The 19,927-nt window shown below is 39.2% G+C and overlaps 1 long non-coding RNA gene across 1 annotated transcript; it reads right to left on the reverse strand.

Annotated features, from left to right (window-relative positions):
• Positions 1–8,299: 8,299 nt before the first annotated feature.
• Positions 8,300–9,243, reverse strand: LOC109166742. Its single transcript, XR_002051720.1, has 2 exons — positions 9,098–9,243; positions 8,300–8,533 (listed from the first exon to the last, which is right to left on the reverse strand). It is a non-coding gene; the product is annotated as an uncharacterized LOC109166742 (long non-coding RNA).
• Positions 9,244–19,927: the final 10,684 nt, after the last annotated feature.

Genomic DNA, 19,927 nt, shown 5'->3' on the forward strand with positions numbered 1-19,927 from the left:
AGCTGGGAAGAAGAAGAAACCGGCTACAATGATAGATGAAGAATGGGAAGATTTGGATGACAAGGCACGTTCAACCATTCTTTTGTGCCTGTCTAAAGAGGTTCTACGTGAGGTAGTAAGTGAGACGACTGCGTCAGATTTATGGTCCAAGCTGGATACGCTTTACATGGCCAAAACTCTGGCGAACACGCTACGCCTGAAGGAGCGTCTGTACACAATCCGTATGACGGAAGGTACTTCTATTAAATCTCACTTGGAGGAATTCAATTCTATTTTATTGGACTTGGAAAATACTGATGTCATAATTGAAGATGAGGATCGCGCTGTTTTATTGCTTGTCTCTCTCCCTAAATCATACAAGCATTTCAAAGAAATTATGTTGTATGGTAATAGTAGTGATACCCTTACTTTCGACAATGTTAAGTCAAACCTATTGTCCAAAGAAAAGTTTGATTTTGAAATTAAGTCTGAGGACAAAGGTGAAGGCTTGACCGTAAGGGGTCGTTCACTTGAATTAGGGAGTAGCAATAAAAATTCTAGGTCCAAGTCCAAAGGACGTAAGTCCAACAAATCCTGTAAGTACTGCAAGAAGCAGGGTCACGATGTGACTGAATGCTTCAAGTTGAAAAACAAGCAAGAGAGAGAAAAGTCCGCTGAAGCTAGTGTTGTTGAAAGTGATTCAGAAGGCGATGTTATGTTATCTGTCAGCTCCGGTTGCAAACGGAGCGAAACTGAGTAGATTCTGGACTCTGGTTGTACATTCCACATGTGTCCTCACAAAGACTGGTTCGTCTCTCTGGAACCGGTTGATGGTGGAGTTGTCTTGTTGGGTAATGATACCCAATGCAAGTGATGGAACAAACCCGCAACACCAAAATAACACCAATCTAAGCAAAACAAAAGAGATAGTCTAGACGAGCAACAAAATAAAGACAAGGGGCCGCCAGCGTGAAAGGACATCAAGACTGCGCAGCCTCGCGGACATCGCCATCACCTCCGAGGTCAGCCTGAGTCTCCTCCTGGGGGGCATCCACGCCTGCAAAACGAAGAAGGTCGGCCGCGAAGTCTGCACTCGACGAGCGGTCGGCCGCCGAGTCCAACGGGGGGGGGGGGGGGGGGGTGGCGCTCCACCCTCTCCCACCGCCACATCCATGGGATCACTTGGCTCCTCCGCCAGCTCCTCGGGCAGGCCCCACGCCGCGGGGTCAAAAGATGCATCCCTAGCGCGAAGGATAGAATAGATCTTGCTCTGCATGGAGGACTCCCCCGCCTCGTACATCTCCATCCCCTGCAAACCCAAACACTCATTCCCCTCGGGGAAGCTCGAAAGATAAGTAAAAGTTTCCTGGGGGTGCGCAGAGATATAGGCCTTCGTGTCCTCGACAAAGGCCTGGGAATCCTTGTAACCCGCAATAGCCACCCTCGAGGCCTCCTTCAGGGCCACCTGATGCGCTGCGCACTCCCTCAACCGGCTGGCAATCAACTCATCATGCTGACCCTCCAGCGCCGCTAGTTTTGTGATCACGTCCTGGCGAGCCCGTGTCTCGGTTTCCAGCTGCTCGCGGGTGCTCACTATGACCTTCTCCATGGATGCGGCACGGACAACCGCCTATACAAGGGCAAGCATGAGCAGAAAACAAGATAATAGGGAACAAAAATCAAAAACACATCGTCATCGGAAAAGGATACGTACCTCCACCAAAGGGCGGAAGATGGCATGGTCCTCGTGCAAAGCAGCGTCGCGGGGCAGGAGGAGGCTGCGCGCCAAGGCCTCCGGGGGGACATCCCCGCCAAGTATCGAAGCTGCAGGTGGGAGGTGGATGGACCAATCAGTCAAGGCACCCGGACGCGGCGCTGCGGTCAGCGGAGCTCGGGGAGTGGGGTCGGCCGGACGACCATCCGACAAGTGGTCCTCGTCAGTAGCGGACCTCGCCTCGCGGCGGCGTGGTACCCGGGGACCTGGGGGAACTCGGACGCCCGAGGTAGCATGGCTAGTCTCGCCAGTCTTGCGGCGCTTCGGGTCCTCGCCGCCACGGTTCCGCAAGCTCTCGATAAGGTTCGTGATAGCGGTGCGACGGGGAGCCATACCTACACAAAGACAAGCCAGTGAGCACTTCTAATGAAAACACAGAAATAAGCAGGCACGCAGGCACGTCGACAAGGTGACAAACCAGAGCTGGTAGGAGGAGGCGTCGAATGTCCAGCTAGCAACTCAATAACTTCATCATCCTTTGAATCATCGCTCGCTGACTCCTCCACGGTCTCCCTCGCGGAGTCTGGAGGAGGGGGGGCAGCACCACGAGGAGGCGGCGGAGGGGGGGTCGCGAGAAAAGCCCGCCCTGATCAAGGACTCGTGCTCAACGAGGGCCTGGGAGTCCAACATATCGTCCGTGTCACCCAAGAACTCCAAAACCAGGGCCTCAAGCTCCAGGGTGGACTTAGGGCAGCGGCACTTACGGAAGTACCCTCCCCAAGGCACCTCAAAAGGGAGCGCCTCGCCCGTAGAGACAAACACGAAGCGGGGCTTCCAACCTTTGTTGAAGTCTCGTACGTGTCCCATAATCCGCGTCCCCAGCCGAGCCGAAAACGCCATGTAGCCCTTACTCTCCTTAGATGATGAATTGGTCGTGGTGAAAAAAAAGTGGAATAGGGCTAGGTTTGGGCGGATATTCACCTCAACACATCGAACAATAAAGGCCGCCACCGCCCAGTGGGAGTTGGGGACTAGCTGACCCATCGACACGCAATGAAAGTTCAGGAGCTCAGTCATGAAGGGGTGAAGCAGGAAAGCCAAGCCCATGAGGAGGGAAGTAACATGGACCCCAAAAAAATTGGGCCCGGGAGGCTCTAGGATACTCGTCCCGGGAGGCGGGACATGGACCACGGCTGACGGGCCGACCAAGGCCTTCGCCACGGCGATCTCATGAGGACTCAAGGAGGACCTAAGCCCCCGAGGGATAGCGGAGTCAAGGACAGTGTATTGATTCAAGGGGAATGGATTTGGGAGAGGCGTAGGAGTCAACATGAAGGGGGGATGCGTGGCTAACGGATCTATATACGGGTACTCAATGTAATAGTGCTCAATGTAGGGGGAAGGAAACCGGTCTAAGTCAATGGACTCGTCATCGCTAGGCGGGAGGTCCGCGTAGTCAATGGAATCTAGGACGGTCCGATAACAAAGAACCACGGGTAGGTCTACCGGATGCGTGTCCTCGACAAGAGGCACTATGCTCATATAAAGCTAGCTATGGAACTCTAAAAGAGGGTTTGCACGAAACTCACCCGACTCAAGCAAGGAGGGGACAAACGAAGTGGGCGGAAGGAGGACGCAGCACGGTCGGCGGTCGGCGGGGTGGGGGTCGGCCGGGGGCTGCTTGGCCTCGGCAGGGGGGGTCGGCCTCGGCAGGGGGGGGAGGGGTCGGCCTCGGCGGGGGTCGGGGTCGGCTGGACGGCGGCGGCTGGCGGCGGCGGTCGGCGGCGGGGAGGTGGCCGGAAAATTGGGAGGAGAGGGGGAGAGTTTTTGAGTTTGGTGGAAGCTTTGTGTGGGTGAGGAATGAAGGGAGGGCTACCTTATATAAGGGAGGAAGGGGGAAAAAAAGGGGGGAAAAAGAGAAGACATTTTTTGGGAAAAGGGGGGGAAATTTTGGGGAGAGGGAAAAGTGTGTGTTGGGAATGTGAGGAGGTTTTGGGGAGATGGAGAGGGTATTTAAAGGGGAAGTGGAAGGGTTGTATTAGGATGAGAACTCTTAACTGATAAGGATTTACACAGGCCTGAATTCCAGTCCGGTTGGGAGTCCTATCGTGCTAAGAATTCTACGAGAGGAAGGGGCGAATTTTTGGGAATATAATTCAGGGCCCCGTAATTATTAAATTCATTCTTACTCTCTCGCGCTGACGACTCCTCGCAGCCTCGAGAGTGGGGGACTGATGATGGAATAATCACGGAGCCGGAGCGGAGCAATGCAATACAAACCGGGTTGGACCCGTGCCCACCCGCGGAGCAGGACGAACCACCCCGGGGTCGGCCAACCACCCCGGGTCGGCCCAGTGGGGGTCGGCGTAGGCCGACCTCCCCGAGCTCGGCCGAGCCCATGCTCGGCCCATTGGCCGAGCTCCGTGCTCGGCCAATGGCCGAGTCCTCGCGTGGAGCGAGTCTCGCGGCGCGGGCCGCGGGCCCAGGGCCCGAGCCACCCGGGGGGTATATAAACACCCCCCGGTGTCCTAACAAGGCATCTCATACTTCCTGACAACATTTGTACTGTTATTACATGTCCCGAACCTCTGTAATAGCATTTTGTGTCCAATTAATACAATATTTACCGTTTTATTATTTGTCCATCATATTCAACATACATTTGGGTTGCATAATCTGGACCCCCGGGTTCATATAATCCATCAGCAAGGTTAGTGGAATTGGAAGTATGCAGATTAAAACTCATGATAACGTTGTCAGGACTCTTACCAATGTTCGGTATATTCCTGATTTGAAACGCAATATGATATCATTGGGTACCTTAGAATCTCTGGGGTGCAAGTACATAGCTGAAGGTGGAGTTCTGAAAGTCATAAAAGGCTCTCTTGTTCTCATGAAAGCTTCTCGTTCTGGAAGCTTGTACGTCTTGCATGGTAGTACTGTGACAGGTTCAGTAGTGGTATCCTCATCGGTGTCTGATGCGGATCTTACTCAGTTATGGCATATGCGTCTGGGGCATATGAGTGAGAAAGGCATGCATCTCCTGAGCAAGAAAGGCCTCCTTAGTGGTTCAGGTACGGGTAAATTACAGTTTTGTGAGCATTGTGTTTTTGGGAAACAAAAGAGGGTTAGTTTCTCTACTGCTACACACCGTACCAAAGATGTATTAGAATACATACATTCTGATTTATGGGGACCAACTAAATTCCAGTCTATGGGAGGCTGTAGATATTTTATGTCTATTATTGATGACTTTTCTCATAAAGTCTAGGTCTATTTCCTGAAACATAAAAATCAGGCATTTTCTATTTTCAAGAAGTGGAAAATACTTGTTGAGACTCAGACAGGTAAAAAAGTCAAGAAGCTCAGGACAGACAATGGCTTGGAGTTCTGTGAGTCAGATTTCAATGACTTTTGTGCGGCAAATGGAATCGTCAGGCACAAGACCTTGCCTGGTAAACCCCAGCAGAATGGTGTTGCCGAACGTTTGAATAGGACTCTATTGGAGAGAGCTCGTTGTATGCTCTCTAATGCTGGGTTACGGAAATAGCGTGATTTTTGGGCCGAGGCCGTTTCTACTACTTGCTATTTGGTAAATAGATCTCCAGATTCATCCCTTGATTTCAAAATTCCAGAAGAAGTTTGGTCAGGTAATCCTGTTGACTACTCTGTCTTAAGAGTTTTTGGATGTCCTGCTTATGCTCATTCCACTACGGGTAAATTAAACCCGAGAGCTGTCAAATGCATTTTCCTTGGCTATGCCTCTGAGTCAAAAGGGTATCGTCTATGGTCTCCTGATTCTCAGAAAATCATTCTGTTGAGGACAACGATGATCCATTACGAGTCCTAGTAGATGGTCCAATGACAAGGGCAAAGGCTAAACAATTACAAGATGTCGTTGGAGGGCTGCCTAGCGCTCAATGGGATATGGATCAATTTGATGAAGACAAGGAGCGGCCGGTTAATCTAATTGGGGTTCAGTTCGAGGGAAATTAATTTAATTGGGCTATGCTGATTACATGGATAGTAAATAAATTTATTGGACTATCCATTAGTATTCAAATAATGAGTAGCATATTATTTCTTTTATAATAAGTAGTCTAGTTATTTGTTTTTAGTTAGACTTTAGTGCTATGTTTGAATTCAAACTATCCATGTCCTAGTCTTTAGGCAAGAGGCATGCTAGGGAGCTATATATAACACTCCTAATCTCATTGTAAAGGACACACATCAGATTTTGAGAAATAGCAAACAAGAGCACTACTTGTGCCTTGCCTTGTTCTTGAGTTCTTCAAGACTTCCCGACTTATCAAGGACTGTTTTCTTCCTTGTGGCGTCTCTTTCTTCGTATCACCTTCAAACCAGGTGTGGGCGAATCCCAATCTTAGAAAACACCATAACCCTTCCCGCAACACAACCCAAATCCGTCTAACAGAACCACATCACAAACCAACCGAGACAATGCCAGCTCCGTTCTACTAGAGACGTGAAAAAGCCCGAGGACCAAACGAGAACGCAAGGTTTCCAAACTTCGTCTCCAGCCCGAGGATCACATCACATTCTGAGTCGAGATATCACTTTTGATGAAAATGCACTACTTTCTTCTGGAAAAGTTCCAAGTACAGATGAGACGCAAAATACTGTTGAGAAGGTGGAGTTTGAGTTCAGGCCTATTGACAGTATTACTACCACTCATGGTAATACTAAAGATAATGCGTCTACTAGCACCGCACCTCTCGTCGAGCCACAACGAGAGTATTCCAATGCTATGGATTGTCCTAGGAGGACAATTAAAAAACCTGCTAGGTATGCTAGTGATGATGAAACCAATATGGTTGCTTATGTTCTTTCAGTCGCATAGGAAGTTGATGGCCGGTGATCCATCCTGCTGTTCTAAGGTTCTTCTTATTGCTAAGTTCAAGCAGTGCTTGAGTTTAGTCGGCTGTTTCAATTGTTAATTCTATAATGAATTTGATCCAAGATGGAGATTGTTAGGAAATAATAATTTAGTGGCTCTAATTCATGAAGATTATGTCCACGTTGCCTGCTGCACTTCCTACACATCTCACCGAATATATTGGATTTCCACAGAACTGCCGCAACTGCTGCATGATGCTCTCCTATTCCATGCGTTTTTTTCTCTTGTTTTCATTGTATAAATAGCTTAGGTTACTTTGTAATCAACGCATCAATTTCAATTCATCCTTCTCTAATTTGTTTTCTTCTTCACGTAGATATATATATATATATATATATATATATATATATATATATATATATATATATTTATATATTCCCACTTTATTAATTATTTTTGTCATTTTATATATTTTTCCTATTATTTAACTTCTATAATTCTCAATTTTCGATTCTTCGCTTCCGTATTATTCCGCTATATTCCTAACAATTTTGGACTGTGATTTTTGGCCCAAGTGGCAATGATGTTTAAGTTTGAGCTATTGGTTTATATGTGACAGATTTATGTTATCTATCTTGCAGTTTTCTTAACTTATTTTCAGGTGCAGATTCAAGATTGATGGTGATGCAAAGGAATAAAGAAAGATTCAAGGAACATGTTGGAAAGACAAAATGTTGACAGATAGGACATAGACTACTATGTATAGGCAATGTGTAACTTAGGCCACTACATTTTGCTATTGACAATCTAGACAAATAAATTAGTCAATAATAATTATATCATATGTACCTTTTTGTATATTTAACAACATTTTCACATTTAACAGTGAAATGCATCCAGTTTTTGACACATTCCACTTCACTTAATATAAAAGAATGAGCTGAATCCTGCAAAATTGGAAGACAAATGAAGGCAAACTGAGATTAGTAATATTAGTACTCTAAACCCTGTAAAATGAACATCTTTAACAACATAACATGCTACTGTTGATATATGGTGTTAACTAACAAACTCAGTGATATTAATTAATGAAAATCTTGGGCTGTGTCTTATGTATGGGCATAATATTAACATCAATCATGAAATAACAATTAAAGAATAATATTAGTAGTATCAAATAAGTGTTTGAAGATATTAGTAGATCATCAAATTCCTTATTAAAATAAATTAACATTTCATCACAAGGAAATGACACCAATTTTCGGCTGTGAAATAACTTTATCCTATTTGTTAAAGGTGGATTTACAGAATTCAAGTATTACTTCTAATTGACATTTAACAGTCTAAGTGATATGAACCTACTAAGGTAGACAAAAAATGGCGTTTTGTCTCCATCTATTTTGGTAAATGAAAACACACAAAAGAGAGATATGCTAAATTGTTAGTGTTCATACATAATTAGTTAAAACAACTGATTCATTATGTCAAAAGAAGTTAAGACTAAATTGTTAGTGTTCATACATAATTAGTGAATTGAACTGATTTAATATGTCAAAAAAAGTTATTAGTAATACAACATACTGTTAAAATGCTATGATGACATGTGTGTTTATCAAAGTAATCATTACTCTGCAAGAAAATTTTTCATTTCCACGGACAGAAACAAAGATCACAATTATGAAAATGAAACAAAATTTGAAAAAATGGCTGAGCAATTACTTAAATATATTCTAACTGCTAAATCATGGAACAAACACTAACTAACATATCAAAACTATCCCTGCTCAGAAATTTTCTGTCTTTGGAGGAATATGAGGAAAATTACAGAGTCTACCATTATAGGCAACAAAAGAAAACAAACTGTAGAAAATAAAGGTAAAATTGCAAACTAATCTCTTAGTTTCCATAGCATCTTCTGTATTCTCCCCAAAGCTTCCTTATTAGTCACCTACTGATTTGCTTTTCATGTCACCAAGTTCATCCTCGCACACAATATATATATATATATATATATATATATATATATATATATATATATATATATATATATATATAATATAAAGGATTAGTATTTATGCTAAAAAATAAGAGTAAAATTACAGTATTCTACGAACAAAAAATCATTTTTTAAAACAAAGATGGCCTGACATTTTAATAAGTAGGATAGAATTTTGTGGGGTAATGATAAATATTCATTAAATATGTAAAAAAAAAAAATTAGTAGCTTAGAGGAGAGATTCTGCCAATCGAAAATTATTGAACATAGTTTCAATTCAATAATTAAATTACATATTTTAACAAACAACAAATTAGAATAATTACATAGTTTTAATATAATAGTGAAGAAATTGTTCATAAAAACGGGTTCGGACTTAGATCTACCAGAATAAAAGCACAAACACAAGATTTGAGCGAATTCATGTAAATCAAAGAATAAGATACTAAATAATCCAAAAAAAAACATCTAAAACATGGATATGATGAACACTGATCTTAGACTTAAACCCTAAACGTAATCTGCGAAATCTAGCGAAGGAACTTCATACCTTTCTTTGGATGATCTAAAAAGTAGCTTAGGTTGAGAAATTGCTTCAGATTAGGTTGTGAGGACAGGTAGTAATCGATCTAAGTGTAGACGGTAATAGAGAGAGAAGAGAGAGCATCGTCGTTCTCTTCGGACAACGGCGAGGTATGAAGTTGGCTCGTAAGAGGGCTGAAGCGGCTTCTAGAGCCTTCAACCCCTCTTTTATTTTTTTTTATTATATATATATATATATATATATATATATATATATATACACACACACACACACACACACACACACATATATATATATATATATATATATATATATATATATATATATGGATTAGCGCTCAAATGCGGCAGTGGCTTTAGGTGCGGCGGTGCGGCTATATCAGCATCGTCCATTTTGCTTAATCTAACGGAAGCGGCTAATTTATGAAGATTTAAAGATTTAAGCGCGTCCTGATAAGTGGGGGGGGGGGGTTGTTATGGTAATTGTAGTGGTCATTTATATCAGTCACTTGTCAGAATACACCAACAGTGTTAACAAAATACACCAATAGTGTTAGGAAAAAGCACCACAATGAAATGCACAAATACACCAAAAAACACACAACACACCCAAAAAATACACCATATAACTCACCACCCCAATGGTGTATTTCTGAACACTGTGTGATGCTTTTATTCATACCTAATGGTGCGTTCTGGTGATGCGCATCTAATTTGTGCATGTCTTTTTTGGTGTGCATTTTCTAACATGGATGCTGTATATTTGTATAACTATTAGTGCACCCGCACTAACCGCAGGAGAAGGCGCGGGCGCACCTGAACTTGGCACCAACACGAATCCTCAAATACACCACGGTAAGGTTAATAATGCACCAATAACGAACATAAAACACACAACACTATGATTTGATATATTCAGGTGCCCAATGACGACTTTAACCTTGCAGTTCGCGTAATGTGAGAACGTGCGCGAAAATATCGGAAAAGCCTGGATGAATGTGATTCGTTGGATTTATCTAATCTAATGGCCTACAATTAATCACACCGCCGCACCTAAGTACACTGCCTCACTTGAACCTTCCTCTATATATATGTAGATGTAGATAAGTAGCGTAATGTGTACATATATATATACATATATACATACATACATATATATATATATATATATATATATATATATATATATATATATATATATATATATATGTTGTTTATTTTATTTTATAAAATGATTAATTACACTTATATATATATATATGAATGGTATTAATGAAGCATCGTCAAACACATATTTGAGTTGTGATTCAGTGTGCGAGACTGATACAAATGTTGATATGCAATATGAGGTTCACAAAATCGAATTTCTAAACAGTTTGAGATGTTCAGATGTTCCGAATCATTATTTAATACTAAAGGTTGGATCTCCAATTATGCTGCTGAGAAATATAGAGCACTCTTTGGGTCTTTGTGATGGGACCCGTTTGATTGTTACAAAGTTGGGAAACCATGTTATCGAGGTGCAGGTTCTATGTGGAAACAACGCAAGTACTAATGTCTTAATACCACGGTTTGCCTTGACTCCTTCAGATCCAAGACTTCCTTTTAAATTTTAAAGAAAACAATTTCCAGTTATGCTATCATACGCCATGACAACCAACAAAAGTCAAAAGAAGTCAAGGACAGACACTATCACATGTTGGTATAAAGGTCTTAATTCCAATAATGTCCTTAGCACCTTCTGATCCAAAATTGTCGTTTAAGTTCCAAAGAAAGCAATTTTCGCTAATGTTGTCATATGCCATGACAATAAATAAAAGTCAGGGTCAAACACTATCCAACGTAGGTTTGTTTTTGAAGAGACCGATTTTTAATCATGGTCAAATGTATGTAGCAGTGCCAAGAGTTAATAATCCTAAGAGACTAAAAATTCTTATTTGTGATTAAAATGTAAAATCTCAAAATACGACTACAAATGTCGTATATAAAGAAATATTCGATAATGTCTAATAAATTTCAAATAGTTGTCTACCCAATTGTTTTTTTTAATCTTATACTATATATTATAATATGTATACATATTGTCGTGCACCGCACGAGTGCAACTACTAGTAATAATAATAATAGTATTATGGAATAAATTACAATTATCACAATAATAATAGTGTGCACAAGTTTTAAACTTTAGACCTCAAAGTTGAAATACAATAAACACATGTTCCTAACATTTCTTCATGGAGCCTTTTAATTTTAATTGAAAACTTTTAATTTTTATTTCTAGACTAACTAGGTAAAAATGAAATATTGGGCTTCTAAAATTTGAGGCCCCTCTAAAATTCGGGGCCCTGTGCGATAGCCCAGCTTGCACAGCCCAAAATCCAGGCCTGATTACGCCAATGAGATTATACTTACTATTGTTGGTATTGCGAGACTTTAAAACGGTTATACTTATGATAGGAAAAATCTTAAATGCTTCAACCAATTTAGAAAATAGCAAAATTACTTAAATGGGGGCACATAATCTATTCATAAATACAAAAATCTAAGTAGTTGTTCAATACTAGATCAGAGGTGTTATCAATTCAAGCAATTAAGCATGCGTGTAGGTGGAAGAATAAAAGTTGGTCGTCATTTGAAGTTAATGATGATGAGTGAAAGGGAGAGAAAACAGGCTATTGAAAGGAAAAATGCGGCATTGTTGAAGCAAGCGAAAGAGTTTTTTTGTGCTCATAAAGTTGTATATCATATTAAAAATTTTGCACTTTATTTGTTCAGAATAAAAATGTCGTTACACCGTTAAATATATGTTAATTAAATATTAAATAGTAAATCAATTTAGAAAAATAGTAAATCAATTTAGAAAATAACAGATGATAGGGAAAATCTGATCGAATTATTTTGATAAATTTAGAAAATAATATAATTACTTTAATGGGAGAAAATAATCTATTTATCTATTTATAAATACAGTACAAAAAGCAGTCTAAGACGTGAAATCAGATGTGTTATCAATTCAAGCAACCATGCATGTAGGTGGAAAAATAAAAGTTAGTCGTCATTTTAAATTACTGGGGCTAGTTTACTACTTTATTGGGATTGAAAATACTTGAAAATTCCTTCGTTTATAATACGGATTGATATGATGATGATATGAGATGGAATGATATGATGATGATATGATTTGACATGAATATGATATGATTTGACATGGATATGATATGATATGGTTATGCCGATGAGATTACACTTACTATGATATTATGCTGTTATATTTATAATAGGAAAAATATTAAATGTTTCGACCAAATTAGAAAATAAAAAAATTACTTAAACCGGGCACCATAATCTATATATAAATATGAAAGGCAGTTTGGTCTGCAGATCAGAGGTGTTATCAAGCATTGAAGCAATTAAGCATGCGTGTAGGTGGAGGAATAAAAGTTGGTCGTCATTTGAAGTTAATGATGATGAGTGAAAAGGAGAAAAAATGGGTGATTGCAATGAGGAAGACACCGTTGAATGTTTAGTCCCAATGAGGCAGGGAGTTCCTATTTAATAATAAAAATATATTAAATAAAACATAACTATATTTACATGTGTATGTGTAATTTTTACATAGCCACAATTATACATATTATATTATCGTGCATGTGTAGTGCGATACATGTACTTAAATGTTATTATTATTATTATTATTATTATTATTATTATTATTATTATTATTATTATTTATTTGTAGAGTTAATCATAGAAAAGGTCCAGATTTCTGTATTCTGTATTTGCATAAATAGTGATAAGCCCTAAACCAAAATAGTTCACATTTCTGTATTCTTTATAAATAAACCTAGAAACAAGGTTCATCACCTCAAGCAGGCCCGGTCTTATGCTTTTTTTTTTGTTGTTGAAAAAAGCGTGTGTATTTAACATCATCAAAACTTAATCGCTCACAAAATGACTCTATTACAAGATAGTATTTGTTCTATACTTTCTCTATCTGTTGTAGCTCAAAGAGTCAATATTCTACCGCCGGGTTGTTCGATCTTGTGATCTTTCCCCAAGGAGAGTTACATGTGTTATCTGAGCACAAGGTGCTTAGCACATTAAGCTGATTTAAATTATTCAAAAGAAATAGCTATAGTACTACGAGGGTTAGTAATGACGGACGAGTAGGTGATGAATACTTGAGGGCAGGCCCGACCCTGGGCAAGGGAAGGCCCGGCCCTGGGCAAGGGCAGGCCCGACCCTGAGAGGGACTTGAAAACTGTGATTTGCCTTGCAGACTGTATCTCACTAGTTTGCATAATTGGAATTTGTTCTTTCTCAATATCACTTGAATCTGTGAGGGGTTTTGGCTTAGGCACCTTGCAAACTTGTTCCAAAGAATCATTTGCGAGAGAACCCATTCCCTGTCCTACATCTGACTGTACTAAGATCGAATCAACAATTCTGTTTGTGGAGATACACTACCAAGAACATCTGCCTCAGAAGATGGTGTAGTTTAATGCAGTTCTGTCAGATATATATATATATATATATATATATATATATATATATATATATATATATATATATATATATATATATATATACTCTTCTTCATCTTTATTTTTTTTTTGGAGGAGACCGGTCATCGCCCGCGGCATGGCTGGTTTGGCCCGCCGCAACGACGCCGGTCGGTAGCAACTGGCCAGCCGTAATGATGTCGGTCGGTAGCTGCGACCGACCAGGCTTTGTTTCATTCAAAATCTCTTGGTGTGCGATATTCTTGGATTTATATGGAGAATGGGTTGGTGGACAGCGGAGATCGAGTGGTCTGTCCTTTCTACCCTTAGTCTCCATCTGAAGGTCGGGGGTTTCACCACAACTTTCTACCAGGCAATCTAGAGAGCCTTTTCTATTACGCTCCTCACCTTATGATTCCTGCGCGTGGATGCCATTTGAGCGGCTTTCGTTCGCCATTGAGGGTTGAACGTTATTTTCCATCGCGGCCGTTCAACTGTTGGATTGTCTTGTCCCAGTCGTCCGGTGGGGGGTCGTTGGCCTGAATGTCTTAGGCAGTGAAGGATTGAGACCGTGCAGCGATGATCTCTGGGTGAGTCCAATTCCTGCGTTTTCTCGGGTGGTCGGTCCCTGTTGTATGCTCTGTCCGAATGATATTGACGAGGGGGTCCAGGGGGACTCGCCTCTCAGTATGCAGTCGTGCTGCAAGACTCTTAGGAGGTGCTCAGTGGCCTCTACTACTGTAAGAGGAAGTTCGACCGGTTGGGTCTGTAGGACGCTAGTGACCGGTGGGCGTGTGATCGGATGGATCTCCCCCTCTTCTCGATGATTCTCCAGATTGACACCTTCCATTAGGAGCACTAACCGACTGTGCAGCATGCGAGAGGTAGGCTGGTTGAGAGTTTCTTGCAGATCTCGAATGGGTCGGCCAGTGCGGGTGCCACGTTGAGTGATCCCCATGATTAGGGTTTTGATCGTGTGTTTTAGGATTGAGGAACGAACGTTAACTTTTCGTATCGAACCCCATAGACGGCGCCGATGTTGGTTTTATGACTTTTGGACAGTCAACGGCAGGACAACACTACCGTTGGAATCAACGATAATAGTAACTAATATTATATTCTTCTTATCTCAACATGTTAAATTACATGAATTACATGAATCTATTTATAAATTAATATGAATACAATATAAGGGTCAAATAAGCCCTCCAACTATCCTTAAATGTGCAATTAAGCCCTTCAACTCCAAAAAGCTTCAATTAAAACCTCAAACTTATAAAAAAAGGTTCAATTAGATTATTTTGTAGGTTATCTACAGGTAACCTGTAAATTATTTATTAATTTGATTTTTTAAGTTTATTTGGCGGGGTGACGTGGCACATATTTTTAAAGATATATATTATATTAACTTTTTATTTTAATTAACTAATTAATACTAATTAGCAAATTTCATTGTGATGTTCTGCACTACAAAGGACAAGGCATCCGACATGACTCGCAGACCGCCAAGGAGCGGGAGCAGTAGACGACGGGCAGCGCCAGCCAGAAGACTGAGTCGGCGAAGGACAAAGCTTCCGACACGGCCCAGAGTGCGAAAGAGATGGCTTCGAGGATGACGGAGACTACGAAAGAGAAGTCTTTGGGGCGGCGCAGGCGACGAGGGAGAATGCAACGGAGATGGCAGAGGCGGCGAAGGAGACGGTGCAGGCGGGGAAAGAGAAGACGGGAGGGTTTCTTCACCAGACGGGGGAGCAAGTGAAGAGCATGGCCAAATGGGCAACTGATGCAGTGAAGCATCCGTTTGGAATGGTTGAGATTGAGCAGGGAAGAGGATCCTTTACGGTAATATGGAATAAGAAGAAGAAGATAGATGCACCTTTGTTTTAAAGATCAACATTGACAAAGTCAATTTTGAGGGTGAAAATGTTTTTTTTTTCCCTTTCTTTGGAGCTTATCTTACCCTTACTCTGCAAGTTTCATTGGCTGAAGTCTTCATCGAGGAGGCTGGACCTTCTTCCAATTCAGGAGCTTACCCTTTAAAATTGAAAAAGACAGCGATGCCATCCTCCGAGAAGAAAATTATTTTAAAATTTGTTATTATTATTAATTAGTTAATTAAAATAAAAATTTAATATAATATATCATTTTTTAAATATATGTGTAATCAACCTGCAAATAAGCTTAAAAAATCAAATTAAATAAATAATTTAGAAGTTACCTGAAGGTAACCTGAAGTAACCTACAAAATAGAGTAATTGCACTTTTTTTGTAAGTTTAAGGTTTTAATTGGAGGTTTTTGAAGTTGAAGGGCTTAATTACACATTTGAGTATAGTTTGAGGGCTTATTTGACCGTTATACCTAATTGTTTTCACATTTGGAGGGAAAATCTTTGGGAATTACATGAATATATTTATAAATTAATATGAATAGAATATATGTTTTCACATTTGGAGGGAAATTTTTGGGACAATTATTTTGCTTTAATATATATAGAGATAGAGATGATTTTAAACTATTGGGGCTAATTTACGACTCTATTGGGCTTGAAAATACTTGAAAACTCCTCCTTTTATACTATGGATTGATATGATGATGATAGGAGACCGTATGATATTATGATGATATGATTTGACATGGATATAATATGATATAATTATGCCGATGAGATTACACTTACTATGATATTATGCCGATATATTTATATTAGGAAAATCATAAATGCTTCGACCAAATTAGAAAATAAAAAAATTAATTACTTAAGGCAGCTTATGGGTTTGTATGCGTTGGCTGATGAGAAGATGCAAGAGCTGGAGAAGAGGAAGCAACATCATCTGCAGCAGCGTAGTGTCCCTCCTCCGCCAGCAACTGCATCTTGGTTCGTTCCGGCCATGGCGCCTCCGCCGGCAAACGGCGGCGGTGGGGGTGAGGGTACCCATCATGACATGATCTTCTCTGATGCTGATTTCAATCAAGTTTGGCCTTACAATTTCTCATCATCTTTTTAAACTCGATCACTATAATGAGTTATCATTGCAATTTGCCTTTAATTCTGATCTTGTCATGTTTGCCTTTAATTGTAATGTTTCTTAGAACTTGTTTGAGTTGAAGTATGCTGTTGCAGTGTTACTTTTGTGTGTTTTTTTTTTTTTTTTTTTTTTTTTTTTTTAATGAATGAGGAGATGGAGAAAGCATGTGCACCGTATTTGCTGCATTGTCACCGATGGCAGCGCAATTACTATATTATCGTGCACGTGTCGTGCAATTCATGTAGTTATAAGTGTCATTCTATATAGTAAAATTCACATATGTGTAAATCTGTGTAAGAATTCACATCACTTTAGGGCTTTACGCCCAATATAGTAAATTTCGTGTAAAGTCAAAATTCAATCCGATCCCTATAATTTAACATAGATTCAAAGTTCAGTTCACATAAATCTGTCCAACTAACAACATATATATGTCCTAATCGAATCGTCTTCTATAGTCTTTTCAAGCACAACCTATTGCAATTATTCCTTCATTTTTGTAATTAGAAATTTTTTGTTTTTGTTTCTCATTTTGTCTTCCCCAAATAATTCATCAATATTTTTTGAACTTTTACCAAAAAAAAAAAAAAGTTGTTTGAATTAATTGTGAAAGAAAAGCTTTAGAATCCACACTTTAATTGCTAGATTTTTGCTTAGATTTTATGGTTTTTGTGAGTTGATTCTTCAAGTGGGGATATGGATAACAGGCACAGGTAGGGCAACGACACCAGAGAGGAGAGGTCTACTTGTGAAGAGTCGGTGGCTTAGTAGTAGGTTCACAAACATTAATTGTTAACATTGATGGAAAAAGCTTGTGCGCCACTTTTGCGACATCGTCACCGTTTGGTGGCATGATTACAAGCGGAGTATCTACAAAAAAATTTGGTTTTCTTGATTTAATTCTAACGTTTTCAAGAGTGCTAATCCTGTGGTTATGAATTTTAGAGGGAGACCAGTGATGTTTGACAAGCTGCCTAGGTTTATTGTTCATAAGCATGGTGTACCATTTGATTTTTCAAGGCTAGTTGCAGTGGTGGCACTCCCATCAACTGGTAACCCCCACCTCCCCTTGTAGCAGTAACACCCCTATTGCCTGCACTACACTGCATGCTGCGCTCCGTCCTTTAATAATTTTTTAATTTGTTACAAATGAGTATATAGTTAAATATTTATTATTCATAATATTCATATTATATTATTTTTACATCTAACTAATTTATATGAGTCAATGCAAGTTACACTACAAAATTATATCCGTATTCTCTATGCTCGTAAAGTTGTACATCATGTTAAAAATATTGTACTTCATTTTTTCCAAACAAAAAATATCCTTACACCGTTAAATACATCCATTACCATATAGCGTGATGGCCATCTCGATTAACATTCCAAATGGATGGTCATATGTTTGAACCCTGGTGGAGGAGGTTTTAGATTCTTTGCCCTAAAAATGTTTGATAAAGTATAGTCGTATAGAATAGATACTACTTTCTAAAGAATCAGAAGTGTGTTAATTAAATAGTAAATAATAAATCAGTTAACCTAATTAGCATTTTCATTTTGCATTTTCACATTTGGTAATTTGGATCCCCAATTTAGAAATCTCATTATGGTATAACATAATTACTTAAACGGGCACCATAATCTATTTATATTCCAAGAAAAATCTTAATTGGTTAGCATATTTGGTAATTTCGATGACGAATTTAGAAATCTCATTATTGTATAACATAATTACTTAAACCTGGTACCAAAGTTATCTATTTATAAATACACGGATAAAAGTTTGATATATATAATAAATTATTATAAAAGCAGTCTGGTCGGTAGAGGTGTTACCAAGAATTCAAGCAACCATGCATGCAAGTGGAGGAATAAAAGTTGGTCATCATTTTAAGTTGATGATGATGAGTGAAAGGGAGAGAAAACGGGTGATTGGACGGAAGAAGGCGGCGTTATTGAAGACTATAACGTGATAACTATAAACACATAAACACCTAAAATGTGGAGGTAAACTTTTAAAAGTTTTCAAAAATTATGACTACTTTTGACAAAAACTCAAAATATTCAAAATCACTAAAAGAAATGCATGTATTTGTGTGTAATAATTTGACTTTGGTGGTAGAAAATTTTTTACCAACCAGTTATATATTGATGAACATAGTTAAATATTTATTATTAATAATATCCATATTATATACTGTATTTATTTTTACATCTAATAACTAAGTTATAAGAGTCAATGCATGTTACACCACTATATGATGTTCATATTCTTTGTGTTCGTAAAGTTGTACATCATGTTATAAATGTTGTATTTTATATTTTCAGACATAAAATATCCTTACACCATTAAATATATGTTAATTAAATATTAAATAATAACTCAATTTAGAAAAATAGTAAATCAATTTCGAAAATAACAGATGATATGGAATCAATAATAATGTAACAAAAAATGGGGATGGAGATTAGTTGAGTATGGTAGAGCTTAAGCGTGACTCCAACAGTTAGGGCATGCCCAGAACATCGTGTGGTCTGACCTAAAGAAATAAAATAACCTAGAATGCTATATATTAAGTAAACAAATTTAGTATAATTGAACAAATTATTGACTATCAACTTTTAATAATATATATATATTTGGTTAGGGACTATGTAGAATTTATTAAATTTGGTCCTTCCATTAGAGTATTATATTCAAAATGTTAAGACAAATAAGGAGTGTTAAAACAAAAACAAGACAAACTTGTATGTGTACACTCCTTTAGTTCCCATGTTTTAATTAACTTCGGCCAGTTTAGGTCCTATTATTGAACACGACTATCAAATGTATATTTTGGGAGGAAGGTTAGAATTTGTAGAGGCTAGTACAAAGAGAAGCGTTATTGTTGCCAACGACTTTGTGGTCTAGTGGCATGGAGTGACTCTTTTAAATGGAAGGTCATGAATTCAATTCTCGGCTGTACTGACTTTCTCCCTATACTTATATTTGGAAGTGTGCCAATTGCCCCTCAAAAATGACACCCCTACTAGCCATGCCATTGATCCTAAGTCATGTGGCTGCAATTTTTTATCTAACATTTAGATTTCTTCTTTTGTTCCAATTGCCCTCAATTTTTAAAAAAATTACAAGTTTGCCATTGAATATATTGAGTAGTGAAAAACCTACAAGCTAGCACAATGTTTGTCCCGTTGACAATCGGAGTAGCTGAAACCAGATCTCTGACTCTCATGCAAATCTACTCCGCTGCCAAGGAATAAGAAAGTGACTATTCGAGGCAAAGTTCTTACCCTTTATGATTTAT

The sequence above is a fragment of the Ipomoea nil genome, unplaced genomic scaffold (genome assembly GCF_001879475.1).
Source record: "Ipomoea nil cultivar Tokyo-kokei standard unplaced genomic scaffold, Asagao_1.1 scaffold3105, whole genome shotgun sequence".
NCBI lineage: Eukaryota > Viridiplantae > Streptophyta > Magnoliopsida > Solanales > Convolvulaceae > Ipomoea > Ipomoea nil.